Here is a 15,822-nt window from a genome sequence, read left to right as displayed (position 1 = left end):
CCAGTCCAAAAATTCTGTGCTTCTATTTCTTAGAGGTTTTATTTGATTGTAATCTCAGTGTGAATTAAAATGGAAGGTTTTTTTTTTTCCTCTCAAAACCAAAATCCCAGTTTTAAGGGAGGAGGGAAAAGGGAGGTAAGAGTTTCACTGTGCTTTGTTTAAATCAGATCACAATGGTGAAGTGAACTTGATGTATAAGATAGATTGGGAGCAAAATGGAGAGAACAGTTAGAGAAGAATGAATAGATACTAAGCATGTCTTCATATATGAAAGAGTTCTCATGTGAAGTGTGTTCGGTTAATTTTGTGATGACTGTCAACATTTCAGGAAAGCAGATTAAACTCAGAATAATCACAAATGAATCAAGGATATATTTTATAAAATATTACCTCACAACGAAGCATATTCAATGTTTATATAGCCATAATTATTATAAATTCAGAATAGATTCTAATTCCTGCTTCTCTTCCACCTAGCTACATGATGTGGAATACGTCCATTGCCCTGTCCTGGCCTCAATTTCTTCACATGTAGTGGGAAGTCATTTAAAGTAAGTGACAGCTAATTTTCCTCCCACTTCGGAAATGCTAAAACTCCACGCACAGGTGCAAGTCTGTTTTTTGGTAACTCATTCCCCTAAGACCTACTTCCATCTTTCCTTTATCATGTCCAACTCCAATGATGATTATCATCCTGTTTCAAAACCTTACTGTGATTGCCTGCTCAGAAATCCAGTGAATTTTATATCATCTGGATTCGGAGAACTTTAAACCCCACTAGTCAGTCTAGCAGACTGTTCTGAAACCTGAAAGTGACTGTTGCTCATTTGTAGCATCCTTGGGGAACCCTATGTGAAAGACATGCAGGTAAGGTAAAATATTTTTACAACATGGCTCAAATGCAATTAATGAATGTTGAAACCCCTACATAAAGCCCCTTTGGAAATTGAAATAAAATTCATGATTTTGACATGATGTGACCTTTGGATAGGATGTTTGCAATACTACCCTTTATCACTGTTGGAGAGAAAGAATGGAGGGAAGCAAGCTGACTCTAAACACTAGCTGAGTTAAGAATGCTGCTGCAAGAAATCCATTTCATGAGCTCCTATAGTTGGCAACTTCTTGATATTGCTGCCAGTTAAAGTACATACTCAATAAATATTGTTGATTGATTGTGTATTTATTTTATTTTGTAGAACAATTTAAAATATCTCATTCTCCATCTCTGTCGGCCAAACTCCAGCATAGAATTTACATTGATGTCTGATCCAAAAGGCACCGGTAAGGTTTCATTGATGTACATTGCATGGAGTGTGACAAAGATCTGAGTAAATAATTCCATTGCTCTGTGTCTTAATTTCATCATCTGTGAACTAAGAAAGTGGTGTTAAATGTAAATCAAAAGTTACTTTCTGCATCTGAACTTCTTTTACACTCCACTGGTGGGATGATGCCTTGAGGTTAACTAAAGACACATATTTTATCATCCGCTATTTGTTACACAACCCCGCTGCTTTCAGAAGCTCACAGCCACATTATGTTTCAGAAAGTCAGCAATGCAATTGTGGAGACAGAAGCACCAGCTTTGAGAGTTGCATACATGTGATCATTTCAGAGTCAAGGATGCCTTTTTCACTTTACTTTTTATTTTTTTTTCTTATTTCTTTTCCTTTTGGTCAGAAGGAAGGTCAGATACAAATTTTGCAAAGGTTTGAAAATGCTCAATTTGATCTCCAAATCTTACACTTTTTCCTAAGAAAAGCAATAAATCATTTGGTGAAATGAATTCTAGCAATAATGCCTTTCAAGTCCCTATGGAAAAATGTAAATTTGAAGAACATTATTTTTATAATCTTTTGGAAGGAAAAAAAACTTTTGCAACAGCCAAAGTAGGCAAAATGCAACATCAATAAAATGTAAAAGTAATATACCTTTTACCTGAAACGTTAAGTATTAACTTTAACACAGTTTCCATGGGAAAGCTGGCAAAACCAAAGATATGTCCCTGATTGGAATTTTTAAGACGGTTACATTTTCTGTTCCTTGAAGTCCACTAAGATAATGAGGAGTGAGGTGCAGGGAAAAGAGGAATCACAAGAAACTTAATTATGCCATACAAAGGTATTTTAGAAGGGTAAGCATATTTTATAGTTCTTTCAGATAGATTAGTATGGAAAGTTCTCAGCTCTGTGATCGCGCCGAGCTTCAGATTTTCTCATCTGTGAAGTGGGAATAACATCTCATATTATCAGGTTGTTGTGGCATTTAAAATAAATATTAATTATACAGAGTATAATGTTTCAATATATAAGGAAAATAATTATTTTACAAGAAAAAGTGTTTCAAATAAGTAAATATACAAAACACTGCATGTATAATCGTCGTGGACATGATCTTAATATTTTTCTGGTTTAGGATATGAGGCAGAACATGAATCTATGCTAAAATTATCAAAGTTTTAAACATGTAATGAAAAGATATAAAAACTGAAAATCTCTAATCAGTCTAGAAGAGTAGCAACATATTAACTGTAGGAATCAGGAGGTGGCATAGTTTGATAGGGAACAAAGGGAAGGTAGATTTGTAAGTCTATGCTTCCACTTGGATAAGGCGGAAGCAATTCAGCTGATTATTTCTGCAGAACCAGGCAGGGGCCTGAATGTATAATAGTCGCTCAATTGTTGTTTGGTAAATAAACTTGAAAGGGAAGGTAACACTGAAATTTTAAAAGTAGCTTGCACTTTGGCATTTATAATTCTCCATTTAAAACTTTTCTCCTTTGAAATGGAGTCCAGTTGAGGGATCCACATTTCTTTCTGGTTTGTTATTTGATGCAAATGGTGTGAAGTGATGGTAATAGTTGAAACTCTAAAATTTTAAGAATGTTGTTAAAATTAATTTTAACAGGAGTAATCAGGTTTGCCTTTGAAAGGAGTTGAAAACATTATCTCTGTATAGCAATAGAGAGTCAATAGCCTCCTTTTATAACCTTTTGCAGAAATGACTCAAACTCCTTCCATCTGAAATTCTATTTTATTATAGAGAATCACGTATAGACACTAAAGAAATTTAATTATTCCCCAATAATTGTATGTTCCTCTTTGTGTATGCTCTTTCTCTGTTGGAGGTCCCTCCAGTCAGTGAGTCACTGGATCTCGTTACCTGGGATTAGACTAGATTCTTCACTCTTCCCCAGATCCAGTAAAATGTCAAATATTTCAGATTCTACCTCTAAAATATTTCTTACAGAATTCCCTCTCCATCATCATGACTGCTACTCCTCTAATACAGGCTTTAATCATCATTCACCTTGACTTTGGCAATGGCTTCTAACAGAACTCCATGTCCTGTCTGCTTCAAATTAATATGCTATTTATTCTACAATCAAAGCAATCTTTCTAAAAATGCAAATATTAACTTATCATTTCCATGCTTGAAGTCTTTACTTGTGTACAAAATATCTTCAGAATAAAACAGGCATTTTTTAAATGTCATACGAAGCAGTCTGTTATCTTTCTCCTGCCTTATCTCTTAGTATTCCTTGCTTTCAGTATTATTCTTCATCAACACTGAATATCTTGTAGTTTCCAGCATATACCGTGCTGTTTTGTAACTCTATTCATCAGCAATATAATTCTAAAAATCAAAACTGATTGTATAAACAAGTGAGGTTTCATGATGGGTCAGCTAAGTCCTATGAAAAACAACCAAAGTATTTCTGATTCCATTTCCCTTCCTTCGTGAACACAACATCTTTTGTTCCAAAGCAAGTGTAGTTTTCTGCTTTAGTTGGTAATTCTGGAGATCTGGTAAAGCAAAAGAGAGATAATAAAGACATAGAGAATTCAAGAGTCCTAAAATATTTGTAAAGCTGAGAACTAAGATTTCTAAAACGCTAACACCTATATCAGTTAGAATGGTTGGTTAGAAGGAAGTAACTTGAAAAGTATAAGAATTTATGAAGTTATAGGAGAGTCATGCGTATTGCATAGTAGTTAAACTTGTGAACCGTGGAGGTGGAAAGTCGTGGCTTGTATCTTTGCATTGCCATTTATTAGGCATGTGGCACGAGCAGATATTTGACTCCTCTGTGCCTCAGTTTCCTTTATTGTAAATTAAGCTCATTAACAGCTAGTTAAAGAAGCTAGATTTTCTTGTTCCGCGAGTGTGTTCAGTTTGCTCTTCCTTATGTTTGGCAGTCTGCAGTGTTTTTCCCACTACATTCAGTGACTAATTCGTCTTTTAGATCTTAACTTCCTCAGCGAAGCTATCATTGACCTTCAGATGTTTTAGAGTCCATTTATATACATGCCTAATCCTCTAATTTTACTTACTATAATTTCTGACTATTGATATAAATTAATTATGTAAGTCAATATTGTTTAAAATATCTTTCCCAGTAAATCTCAAGGGCCATGAAGCCAAGGATACTATTTCTCATGGCCCTCACTATATCTTCAGTTTCTTACACAGTGATGGACATGAAGTAGCTACTCAATAAATCTTTTTTAAACCAATGAATAAACTCAAGGAGCAATGGATGATTGATTACATGATAACTGTCAATCTAGATGATACTCTAGATTGACAAGAACATCTTTTAGATATTATAAATGTTAATAGAGAAGAGAGTGACAGTCTTCACTGGGAAAAAAGTAACAACCCATAAGGGGGGATGGAAAGGGGACAAGGGGAGAAAAGTATTTCTATTCGATTGCATACATGTAAATACTTTTTTCTTTCTCTCTTTCTCTCCCTCTCCTCTTAATGGAGAATAAATACAACTTCATACAGCTTGCCTCCCTGAATAACTTATTATACTGAGGGATATGATAGTTTGGGCCTAATGTGAAATTCTCAATTGCTATATGCACAAGATAGCCACAGGAGTAGGTGGAAAACATATTGTGGAATTTGATATGCATTAATGCATACTGAAGAAGAGAAATTCTGAAATGAGATATAAAAGAAGAAAATCCGTGTGGGACAGTGTTCTAGGCTGTTTGATAATAAGAAAGCAATGACTAAGACTATCCAGGGAGAGCCAGTATTTCTTGGGATTGCAACAGTCAAATTCACAGTAGGAGAGGTCAACTTATAAGAAACAGAATTTATTTTTTTAACCTCTGAATGCTTTCAAGGTGAAGTGATTATAAACTCACACAATTTTTCTTACAAGTTCTGTCTCTGAAAACAATGTTGTAATATCATAGCCTCTATCCTACAGTACATTTCAAGGATGGTTATTATTTTTTAAATATCTTAAAATATGAGCTGAAACTGATTGCATTCTTGAAACAGAATTGAACTTCAATACTACATGTCATTGATTTAAAAGAGGGCTCTAATTTTATGTAGGGCTGGTGCACTTTTTAATTTTAACGTGCAGACAAAAGTGAATAGAAGTGTGAAGAATGCAGGCAAGTTGAAGAGCTGCAGGTGTCACTTTAAATAAAAACTACAATATCGGGAGCTGAGTCTGACAGTGGAAACTGAAATTATGGTGACACTTAGAGAAGCTAAGGAGAGCTTTGTGAAACTGTGACAAAGGAGTGTTTGCCTTTAGAGAAAGACACTGTTAACTTCTTTCAAATGTAAGTGGAGCTGAACAGAAGATTTCCCCAAGAAGACACCTTCTCCAGGCAGTGGGGCAGCCACAGTTAAGCCCCATGTACAGACAGTTTATGGCTGAGAAGTTATCAGAGATAGAGTAAGATCCAAATCCAAGCATATGGTCACAAAGGGAACAAGATTCTTTTCAGATTCTGATGGAAACATTTGGCCCCTGAAATAACTATAGAATTCAGCAGACTGACTCTGGCCTCTGCTGCCAGAGCACCCAAAGTTCACTTCTGTCCTAGCTCTTATTACTGTCTGTGTTATTTTCCATACATCTATCCCACCATACTGTCATCCCCTTAAGAGCAGAAACCATGGTTTGTGTGTTTCGGCCCTTAGCACCTAGCACAGTTACCTACCCCATGGGATACACTCAGTGTGCCAAGTAAACGGATGGATAGATAAACAGATGCACAAATGAATGAATTCATGTATTGCTGCCGTTGACCAATACGGATGACTTTCTTTATTCAGCATGCAGGCTCACATCACACATTGAGAGATAATAAGGGAAAGTGAAAGCTAGATTCTGTATTCTTTTATTATCTGCTGCCACAACTTTAAAAATGATGTTTTAGCAGACTCTACACTCTGTGAGCATAGAGGTAATTTTTAAATGATTTGTTGTGTTTACAATAGGCTAATTTTCAAATATTTGGGGTAATATTTTCTTGCATAAAAGCCATTTGCAGGCAAATGTATTTCTCAGACTAATGTTATGTTCTTGTCTACTGTGCTTAATTTAAAAGTGGAAGATGGTGTGGAACTTTCTGGCAGGAAGTTGAGTGATAACACACATTAATGAAGGCAGAGTGTATGACACATCAATTTAGGTCTCATTGGATCAAAGCATAACTTTCATGCACATTCAGTGTCCTCATTCTGCATCTCCTTCTCCTTGTAGTCTCGATACTGAGCTCTGAAATGGGGCATTCTTTCTGTGCCAGTGTTGGCAAATACTGTTCACTGCTATCAATATGCCATCTATATAGAAGGAACAGGGATGACATCTCATGCTTTTCCTTAAAGGGTCATAAAACTTCAGACTGTCTCTGGATGTCTCTGCTACAGATATTGACATCACGAGAGGAACCACTGCCTTAAACCCACAGAGGCCCCTTTTCTTTGAAAAAATATGGATATATCAGTGATGAGAAGAGAAAAGAAAAAAATAAACTTCAAAAGTGCCTTTGAAATGTTTAAGCCCTTTTGACAGATTATCCATTCCTTTTGATTTTTTGTTGTGGGTTAATAGCCATAGGAGATAGGAAAAAAATTAATAAGCCTACTATACATTTTTATTTGATTCTCAAGTTAACATAATGCATTGTTTTTTGTTGTTGTTTTAGAGTTTAAATGAAAAAGGTTTATTTCTGTACATAGTGCAGTGTTAATTCGAGTCCAGTTTTGTGAGAGACAATGAATAAATCCTCTTAATAAGCTACCTAAACATCCCCAAGATAGTCAGAATTTTACCAATTATGTACAAAGTTTACACCTAATATACAAAGTTTAAACCTATCTAAATAAGGGCAAAACAAACAGAAATGAACTGTGGACTATATCAGCACAAACTAAACAGCCTAGGAGACACTCAAAAGGAAGGAAATGTCATCAAAGAAACAGAAACACAATCCAATCATCAATTTGTATCTCAGTTGCATTCTATAGAGCTATTTTTCCAAAATGGGACCCCACTCCCCCAAAACTACTTAAGAATAATGTATGGTGCTTAGAGGGGAAAAAAAGTCATTTGAAGAGTATTTATTTGGGGCTACTCTGTACTGGGCATTGTTTAGGTTCTTTATCAACACCTCTGTTCATAGTTTTATTAAGATTTCAGTATATATGGTTTTACATATTCATCTTTCTGAGAATGCTAATCCTTTTCTCATTACTTTTACATTTTCATTCCAAACTAACTTTCCTAACCAGTCTGAAACCTCCAACTTTCCAGCATTCTTGACTCACTTTCTCTCTTATTCTTCTGTTGCACCCACCTAAGCACTGATGTTTTTTAAACTCCTTTTTTACTTCAAGGAACACAGGAGTGTAGAGGATTTTGTCCCTGTGTGTTACTTTGCTCTGTCAGCATCAGCTTGGAAGAACACGCCGTAGAGACTGGCATATCAAGTAGTATAAAGCACTACAGTGCTAGATACAGCCTTTGGCACAAGATGTACAATACTAATAATACCTCATTTATCCTACTCGTGCCCATAGAGAACCTGTAAGTGCTAAGCATAATTCATTTTGTCTGCCCTAACTTACTAATCCTTCTGCATTAGCGCTCTCTAAGGTGTTCGTTGTTGACAATTGTCTTCCAAGCAGGAGACACTTCAAGTTCTAGATGCCAAGCAGTTAAAATGATATGGAATTATTAAGTCATTGAATTTTCTATTTGAAGAGATGCCTGGGTAAATAAATCCTTTTGCTTATGCAGATGTGGTCCATCAGATATTCCTGGGGTGTCTGTCATCATTAAAGATGTAGCAGCAACTTTGCCAAGCATGTAAGGCTTTGTTTGTCTTCTTGGCAAATTCAGTATCATAGTTAGAAAAGTTTTAAGTTCATGGAAACTTATTACAGTACAATTGAGACAAAGTAAACAGGTTTAAGTGCTATAGGAAGTCACCCTTTGCCACTCTCTAGTTTAGCTTTGCATCAATGGTTTTGGTGGTTTTTTTTTTTTTTTTTTTAAGTCTTGGAAACATTTGTTCAGCTGGAATGTTTGGAAGAAGTCCAATACGTAAAATACACACTAGGGGATTTTCTCTGCTTGAAATGCATGTGAGCAGGAGCAGCCTGGAGCCCTGCCTGCTTGGCCCTCTTTCGTGTCTTTTATCCCAGCCTCCCCCCACCCTCACCCCACAGCAGACTCACATCACCCTCTGAGCACTCCACAGAGTACAATTTATAAAGCGCTCTTTTAAACCATAACTACCTGAGGGAAAATTGAGTTGAATATCAGTGTCAAAAATCACCCTGTACTGGGCTTCCCTGGTGGCGCAGTGGTTGAGAATCCGCCTGCTAATGCAGGGGACACAGGTTCGAGCCCTGGTCTGGGAAGATACCACATGCCACGGGGCAACTGGGCCCGTGAACCGCAACTACTGAGCCTGTGCGTCTGGAGCCTGTGCTCCGCAACAAGAGAGGCCGCGACAGTGAGAGGCCCGCGCACCGCAATGAAGAGTGATCCCTGCTCTCCACAACTAGAGAAAGCGCTCACACAGAAATGAAGACCCAACACAGCCAAAAATAAATAAATAAAAATTAATTAATTAATAAAACAAAAAAATTATCTCCAAAAAAAAATCACCCTGTATTAACCAAGGTAGCAGTAAGAAGTTGTTCATTCATTTAAATAAGTTTATGTATTTTTTTTATGCCAGGCATAAACACATTCTTCCCTTTAATACGGATTGATTAAGCAAATGAAATAATATAGAAAAATAAGTGCCTATAGGACTATAGCATTTATATTGAAGCCTCTAGTGCTTTTCTAAGTTGGGATACAGGAGTTTAGACTGTGAGTTATTGGGTGAGTTTCTGGCCAAAGGGGGAAACTAGAAAGACAGAATCAAAGTTCAAACTAGGAATAAATAACAGAGAAAGTCTGAAAAGTCTCAGGAAAGGAGAAGACATCAATATAGGCCTTCAAGACAAAGAGTGGAGACAAGGGATGGAACATCCTGATCAGAACACAGGACAGTACTCTTCTCGAAGGAACCTCTCTGGAGTTCCTGCAGTAGGCAGGGAGGTGAGGAAAGAAACTTCATGGATGTGGACACCTGTCACATTATAAAACATTAAATACATACGCATTTTGTGAGTAAATGGACTTTTTTCTATTACACACATGTTGTACTAAGTACTGAGGGAAAATAAGAGAAAACATAAAAAAAGAGGGGTGATGTAGAGTTTAGGGAAGTATTTAAGACCCTCTAATGGATAAGCAGAAGTATGGTGTGTAGACAGAATGTACTAAAACATGAACAAGACCAGCAAATAGTTGAGACTGTTGAAATTCAAAGTAAGAAGTGTAGGAGTAGGAGGGCAGAAAGTTGTATATTTGGACAGTGGCCACATGAATTTAAATTGATTTACTCAGTTTAAAGTTTGTTCTATAGTCCATGGAGAGTCATTAAAATATATTGTGCAAGGGATTAGCAAGATCAGATTCGTATGCTAGAATAATATAACAGAGTAAGGGAAGACTAAAGGCACACTGGCTGATAGAGTGATTCTTACAATTGTCAAAGAGAAATTTCCCAAATTGTTTTAACTAGGAGCACTCTATGGTTAGAAGTATTACAAATTACTAGTGGGTTAAGAAAATTCTTCATAAACTTCTTAGTAAGATGGCAGCCAGATAACTTTATTTCACATTTCCTGTTGAATTCTCATAAAAGCACAGGAAACATTGCAACCGTTAATTGGACAAAGGAAGTTGAGAATACACATATCACTCTTCCGAACTCAAGATGAAATCCCAGGATGTAATTTCAGTAAAGTGAAGTTAACTCTTAAATCCAAAAGGCAAAGCAAAGGAGCTAGACAGAAAAAGGAACTTTTCACCCAACCCTACTTTGTGCTCAGAAATTTGGAAGCTCTTTGAGAGAATAAGCATTCATACTGTTTTGGGTTGGATGTGGCTTTCTGAGACAGCAAAGTAATTCCATCCTCCAAAGCCTCCAAGCAATGTGTTTGTTTGAACCCTGGCTCCCGCATGTGATATTAGGCAAGTTATGTAGCTTCTATATGCCTTAATTCCTTTGTTGTAAAATATAGATAATACTGGTATCTACTTCTAGAGATTGTTGCAAGGATTAAATGAATATAGATAAAAGTTTATAACTGTCATAGGTATAAAGTAAGCACTTGTAATTAGCTATTACTGTCACTATGCACATTCATGGGCTATCGTTTGCGGAAATGTATTTATTCATTTGTAAGAATAGGAATAATGACACCTGACACCTGTCTCACGGAATCTTTTTAAGTACTTAATTTAACTATGTATGGGAACTTCTTTACTGGTACCCATAATATGTTAACTTAAAACAACCACCTCTCGCAGTCTTGCAGGAGTGGTCTCATGTAAGAGATGTACCGACACTCAGCCCAGCCCAAGCTCTTGGTTGTCTTTCAAGGCTTTGTGAGTTTCTAAGCCACCCCTTTGTCCTTAATGCCTCCCAGTTGTTGATGGTGTGCCAAGACCCATCCATGCCCCAAAGGGGATGAATGCAGTCAGCTCCTAGGTGCAGGCTGATTAGAAGCTGGACCCTCAAGCAGCATCTGTGAAAGCATGTAGTTAAGGTCTTTTCAGGGAGAAACCGGAGACAGGCATTTGTTGCCTCCCCCCTCTGCTCTGAGCCTGGGTGTATAACTGTCCTGCAGAACTCCTGCACCTGTTGAAAAACTGCTTCTTTGTTCGTTATAGTCCTGTGGGATTTGTGAATGTAAGCCCTATTGTCTGTTGGTTGTTTGGGAGTCCATTGCTCGGGCAGCAGCTGCAAAAGCCGGGGAACCAGACTTGCATAGCTCATTCTAGGAAGATAGTGACAACTTGGTTTTATTGTTGTAGTGAACTTGGAAGGGGATGGGGATGGAAATCTCCATCAGCATTGCTAGTCTCCAGGGAGAGAGGCAGCCAGCCTCCAGATGCATGCTAAGATAGAAGCTGGACCACTAAGTATTAGCTTCCAAAATACACAGAGTATAAAGTACTCTGTCTTTCATGGAAAGACTAAGAACTGGACATTTTTGCCTGCTCCCTTGCACATGGGGGAGGGCCACAGTGACTCCCCACATGTTTGTACGTTAGGAACGGCTTCTTTTTTGTTGCAGTCCCATGGAACTCGTGAATGCAAGCCCTTTTGCTATCAGAGCCAGGTAATCTGGGTGCCTGTCTCTCATGTGTCAGCCACAAAAGCTGGAAAACCAGATGTGTGTATAAGCTGCTTCCAGAGAGATATGGTGACTCGGTTTTATTGTGAGAGTAGGTGAGAGGGTTAAAGTGGAAAAAGTGTCTGCTAGCTTCCCCGGTCTCTGGGGAGGATCTCAGGCCTCCTTAGATGCCTGCTAAAATTAGAAGCCAGACCCTCAGGCAGCAGATTGTGAAGTATGTAGATAGATCCTTTTTATGGAAAGGTGGGAGACAGGTGGTACCTTGAGCCCTGGGGAGATAGCCACAGTGATGCTCACACACCAGTTAGGAGCTGCTGCTTTGTTTGTTTTAGTTGTATGCCTCTTAGGGAAGCAAACCCCTGTGTGCCTTCAGAGCAAGGTGTTTTGTTTTACAGGTTTGTCCCTTGGGTGGAAGCCTCAAATGTTGTACTGCTAGATGTACAGTCCAAACAACTCCTTGGGGATACTCTGGGAGTTGGAGGTTCCCTCCTGATTGTATGGTGCTATGCTGACAGTGGGGTTTTTTGTTTTGTTTTGTTTTGTTTGTGGTACGCGAGCCTCTCACTGTTGTGGCCTCTCCCGTTGCGGAGCACAGGCTCCGGACGCGCAGGCTCAGCGGCCATGGCTCACGGGCCCAGCCGCTCCGCGGCATGTGGGATCTTCCCGGACCGGGGCACGAACCCGTGTCCCCTGCATCGGCAGGCAGATTCTCCACCACTGGGCCACCAGGGAAGCCCCATGACAGTGGGTTTTATGGTGACAGTGTGTCCCAGTCTTTCCTACCTGGATCATTGCAGGCGTTTTCTCATTTACCTGATGTGTAGGAGTTGCTCATTTCTAGCTTTCATTCGGAGGGAGTTTGTTCCGGGTGTAGCTGTTATTCAGCATGTCTGTGGGAGGAAGACTGCTCAGGAGCCTCCTCTGTCACCATCGTTGTCAACTCCCCTCTTATTAACACAATTTAAAGAAAGGGTACTCCAGATGCAGAGAATAATTAAACTCTTTAGAATTTTTAAAAATAAACGAGAGGGCTTCCCTGGTGGCGCAGTGGTTGAGAGTCTGCCTGCCGATGCAGGGGACACAGGTTCGTGCCCCGGTCCGGGAAGATCCCACATGCCGCAGAGCGGCTGGGCCCGTGAGCCATGGCCGCTGAGCCTGCGCATCCGGAGCCTGTGCTCCGCAACGGGAGAGGCCGCGACAGTGAGAGGCCCGCGTACTGCAAAAAAAAAAAAAAAAAAGAAAAGAAAAGAAAAAGAAAAAAGAAACGAGACTAAATTTTAAAAATCGTCACATCATGTTATTAATAGAAGCCAAGGAAATACAGACTCTAAGAAGATTAAGAGATGTTGAAATAAAGTGGAAGGTGGTAGAGATGGAGCTAGGCATGAATGAAAAGCTAGAATAGATGATGAAAGATTGCAAAGAAATTAAATAAGCAGAATTCACAATCTGACCTAAGCACAATAAGGGCAGAATGAGGCTACAGAAAGTTGGAATGGGGCCATAAAACACACAATCCAAGTGTTCTTTCAAAAATATAGTAGAAATCGACAAAAAGATAAACAGTGGAATAGTGACGGACATAAAAGTTTAAAAATGGCATTTAGACCAAGGGGTATGTGGCTAGACTAAAGAATAAATGAAAGTAAATGGTTTAGAAACAATCAACAAACGTAGACTCAGACACTAGAAATGGCTAAGACATTTTCTTTACCAAAGCCACTTTTAAGCCAGATACACTCACTATACACTAATAGGTCTTACTAAACACATCTTCTCCTGCAGGTTAAGATCAAATCTGAGGTTTTGGGCCAGTGCTTTGCTACTCTTTCTGCTCCTTAGGGCTGTGCCATATTTTTTCAGGCATGATTTGGGTTATCTTTTAACTATTCACTTAAATAGCCTCATCTTTGTGCTTTAGTAAGAAGCTTTTGAATTGATCCTCATCCAAATGTATATTCCTCGTACTCTCACATGGTCCATCTAAATTGCTTTGTGTAAATGTTTAAAATAATCCCCTTTGGCCAGCTTCAACTTTAACACACTTATAAAGTGTGTTAAGCCTATAGGCAAGATCTCACTGATGATCATGACTGACCTCAGTCTGCAGCATAGATTGTGGAGAATTGGTGTGTTTACCATGAAAATTCCTGGCATACTTGGTGATACACCTCTCCTTTCTCTCAAACATCCTGAGACATCATTTTATCATAATACCTTATACACTGAAGGTAGCACTTATTAAATTTTAATGTGCATATAAATCACCTGGAAGATCTTGTCAAAATGTTGATTCTGTTACAGTAAGTTTTGAGATGAGTGCTAAGATTCTGCCTTTCTAGCAACCTCTTATGTGATAAAAAGAATGCTGGTCCAAGAACCACATTTATAGCAGCAAGGTACTGAAGTAACTAGGCTGATGATTTTAAACCAAGGTTGTATATTAGAATTACCTGGGGATCTTTTAAAATCAGCTATGTGTAATCCCCATCCCAGATTAAATTAGAATTTCTTTGGGTGGGCGCCAGGTATTGATACTGTAAAAATCTATGCAAGATATTCTAATGTGCATTCAAGAGTGAGAACCTCTGATTTAGCCTAACCTGTCTAAATCTTGCATCTGAATATATATTGCTAATATCTGTCCATTCAAGGCACTTGCCCAGAGCCAGCTGAAAATTCCTTGCTGCGAAGAGCAGGGGTGCTATTGTACTCATTGATTTAACCGTGACACATAACACAGTGTCTGTCACATAAAAGACTCTCACATCTTATTTGTTGAAAAGGTCAGATATTCCCGAGAACAGGCCTGTGAACTGTATGAAACTGAATGTTTCCTTGATCAATTTGGGCAAGAGAGAGAGAAAGACATACTATTTATTAATGCATCCTTTCAAAATTCATTCAGCATCTCTTGTCTGTCAAGAATTTTGAGGATACAAAGAGCCTGTCCACAGGAAAGTTGGAGTCTAGTGAAGTAAGCATTTGTTTGTCTTATCGCCTCGTATTCAGAGTAGGATTTTGGAGTCATTCATTCTGTCATTTTCAGCAGCATAAGCATAATTGTAAAACAATAAAATAGACAACTAGCAAAGATGACATCCATAAAGTAAGGGCTATCAAATGAACCAACTGTCAAATTATGTAAATTTGAAAACCTAACAACCTTGGTAAAGGTCCTTTAATTGGATGACTTGTATAGGAAATAAATGTACTGTCACTTAAAAGTCCCTCTCTATAGCCAGATTTAAAGGAACAGAAATAGTAGTTTAAAAGACTCAAGATAGAATAAAAATCAATAAATGTCAGCATATTTTTACATACCTAAAGTCAGTATATTTTTAATATACTACAAATACTATATGTAAGTACTCCTTTGCTGAAAGAAAATTTTATTTTATGTACTAATAATGGTATTGGAAAAGTTGTTAATAGTTTGAACAAGATTTTGCGATTTTAATTCATGGAGATACATAAAATATTAATAGATTTTATACCTAGATGTTGAGTTCATACATAATACTTTCTTATTTACTTTTAAAAAATATTCTCCAGATTTTCTAAGGTCATTGTTAATTTGTAATTAAGACATTATTAAAATAATATATTTAATAGCATCTCTATTTTAATATTAAACGATATAGAAACCATACCTAGAATTATTTTTCCCAACTATTTTCACCTTCCCTCTTACAGGATTCGACTTTCCTGCCTGTTGTTACATGACTTACCTGTTTGATTGAATTTGGGTTTGGAAGAGTGACAGGTTTCAGCTGAGCCGTGTGTTTTGGCATTAGGGTGGACGTTTCATGTGATTGCTTGGTTTAGCTCATGCTCTCTTGTTCCTGCTTTTTGCATAGCTTAGAGAGGCACTACTTTTTCGGTCTGGATCTTGGAAAGAGAAGGTTGAGGAGCAGAAGGTTGAGGAGCAGTCTACATGTAGCCCAGCTGCACTGAACCAGTGTCCCAGTGCCAGCACTTAACATGAGTGAGCGTGAATCTTTGTTGTTTATGCCACTGAAATATTGCAGTTCTTTATTCCCAAAGCAAAAGTAATAGGTTAGAAAAATTATAAGGAAAAATTATATTAATAAAACAAATTATTCAACTTCTTTAATGATCCTAATGGTATCTTTAGATAAAGGAATCATTACAGAGGGGAATTAGGGAGAAATTAGAAGAGAAAAACAGAGAGAAGTACAACTATCAGAGATGCAAATATAAAAATAATGGAACCACACAAACACTAGAAGAAAACAAGTGTGACTACTTTTATAACTTTGGTGTTGG

The sequence above is a fragment of the Leucopleurus acutus genome (assembly GCF_964270905.1).
Source record: "Leucopleurus acutus genome assembly, chromosome: 6".
Classification (NCBI taxonomy): Eukaryota; Metazoa; Chordata; class Mammalia; order Artiodactyla; family Delphinidae; genus Leucopleurus; species Leucopleurus acutus.
The sequence above is the reverse complement of the archived record's forward strand: the minus strand, read 5'-3'. Positions refer to the sequence as shown.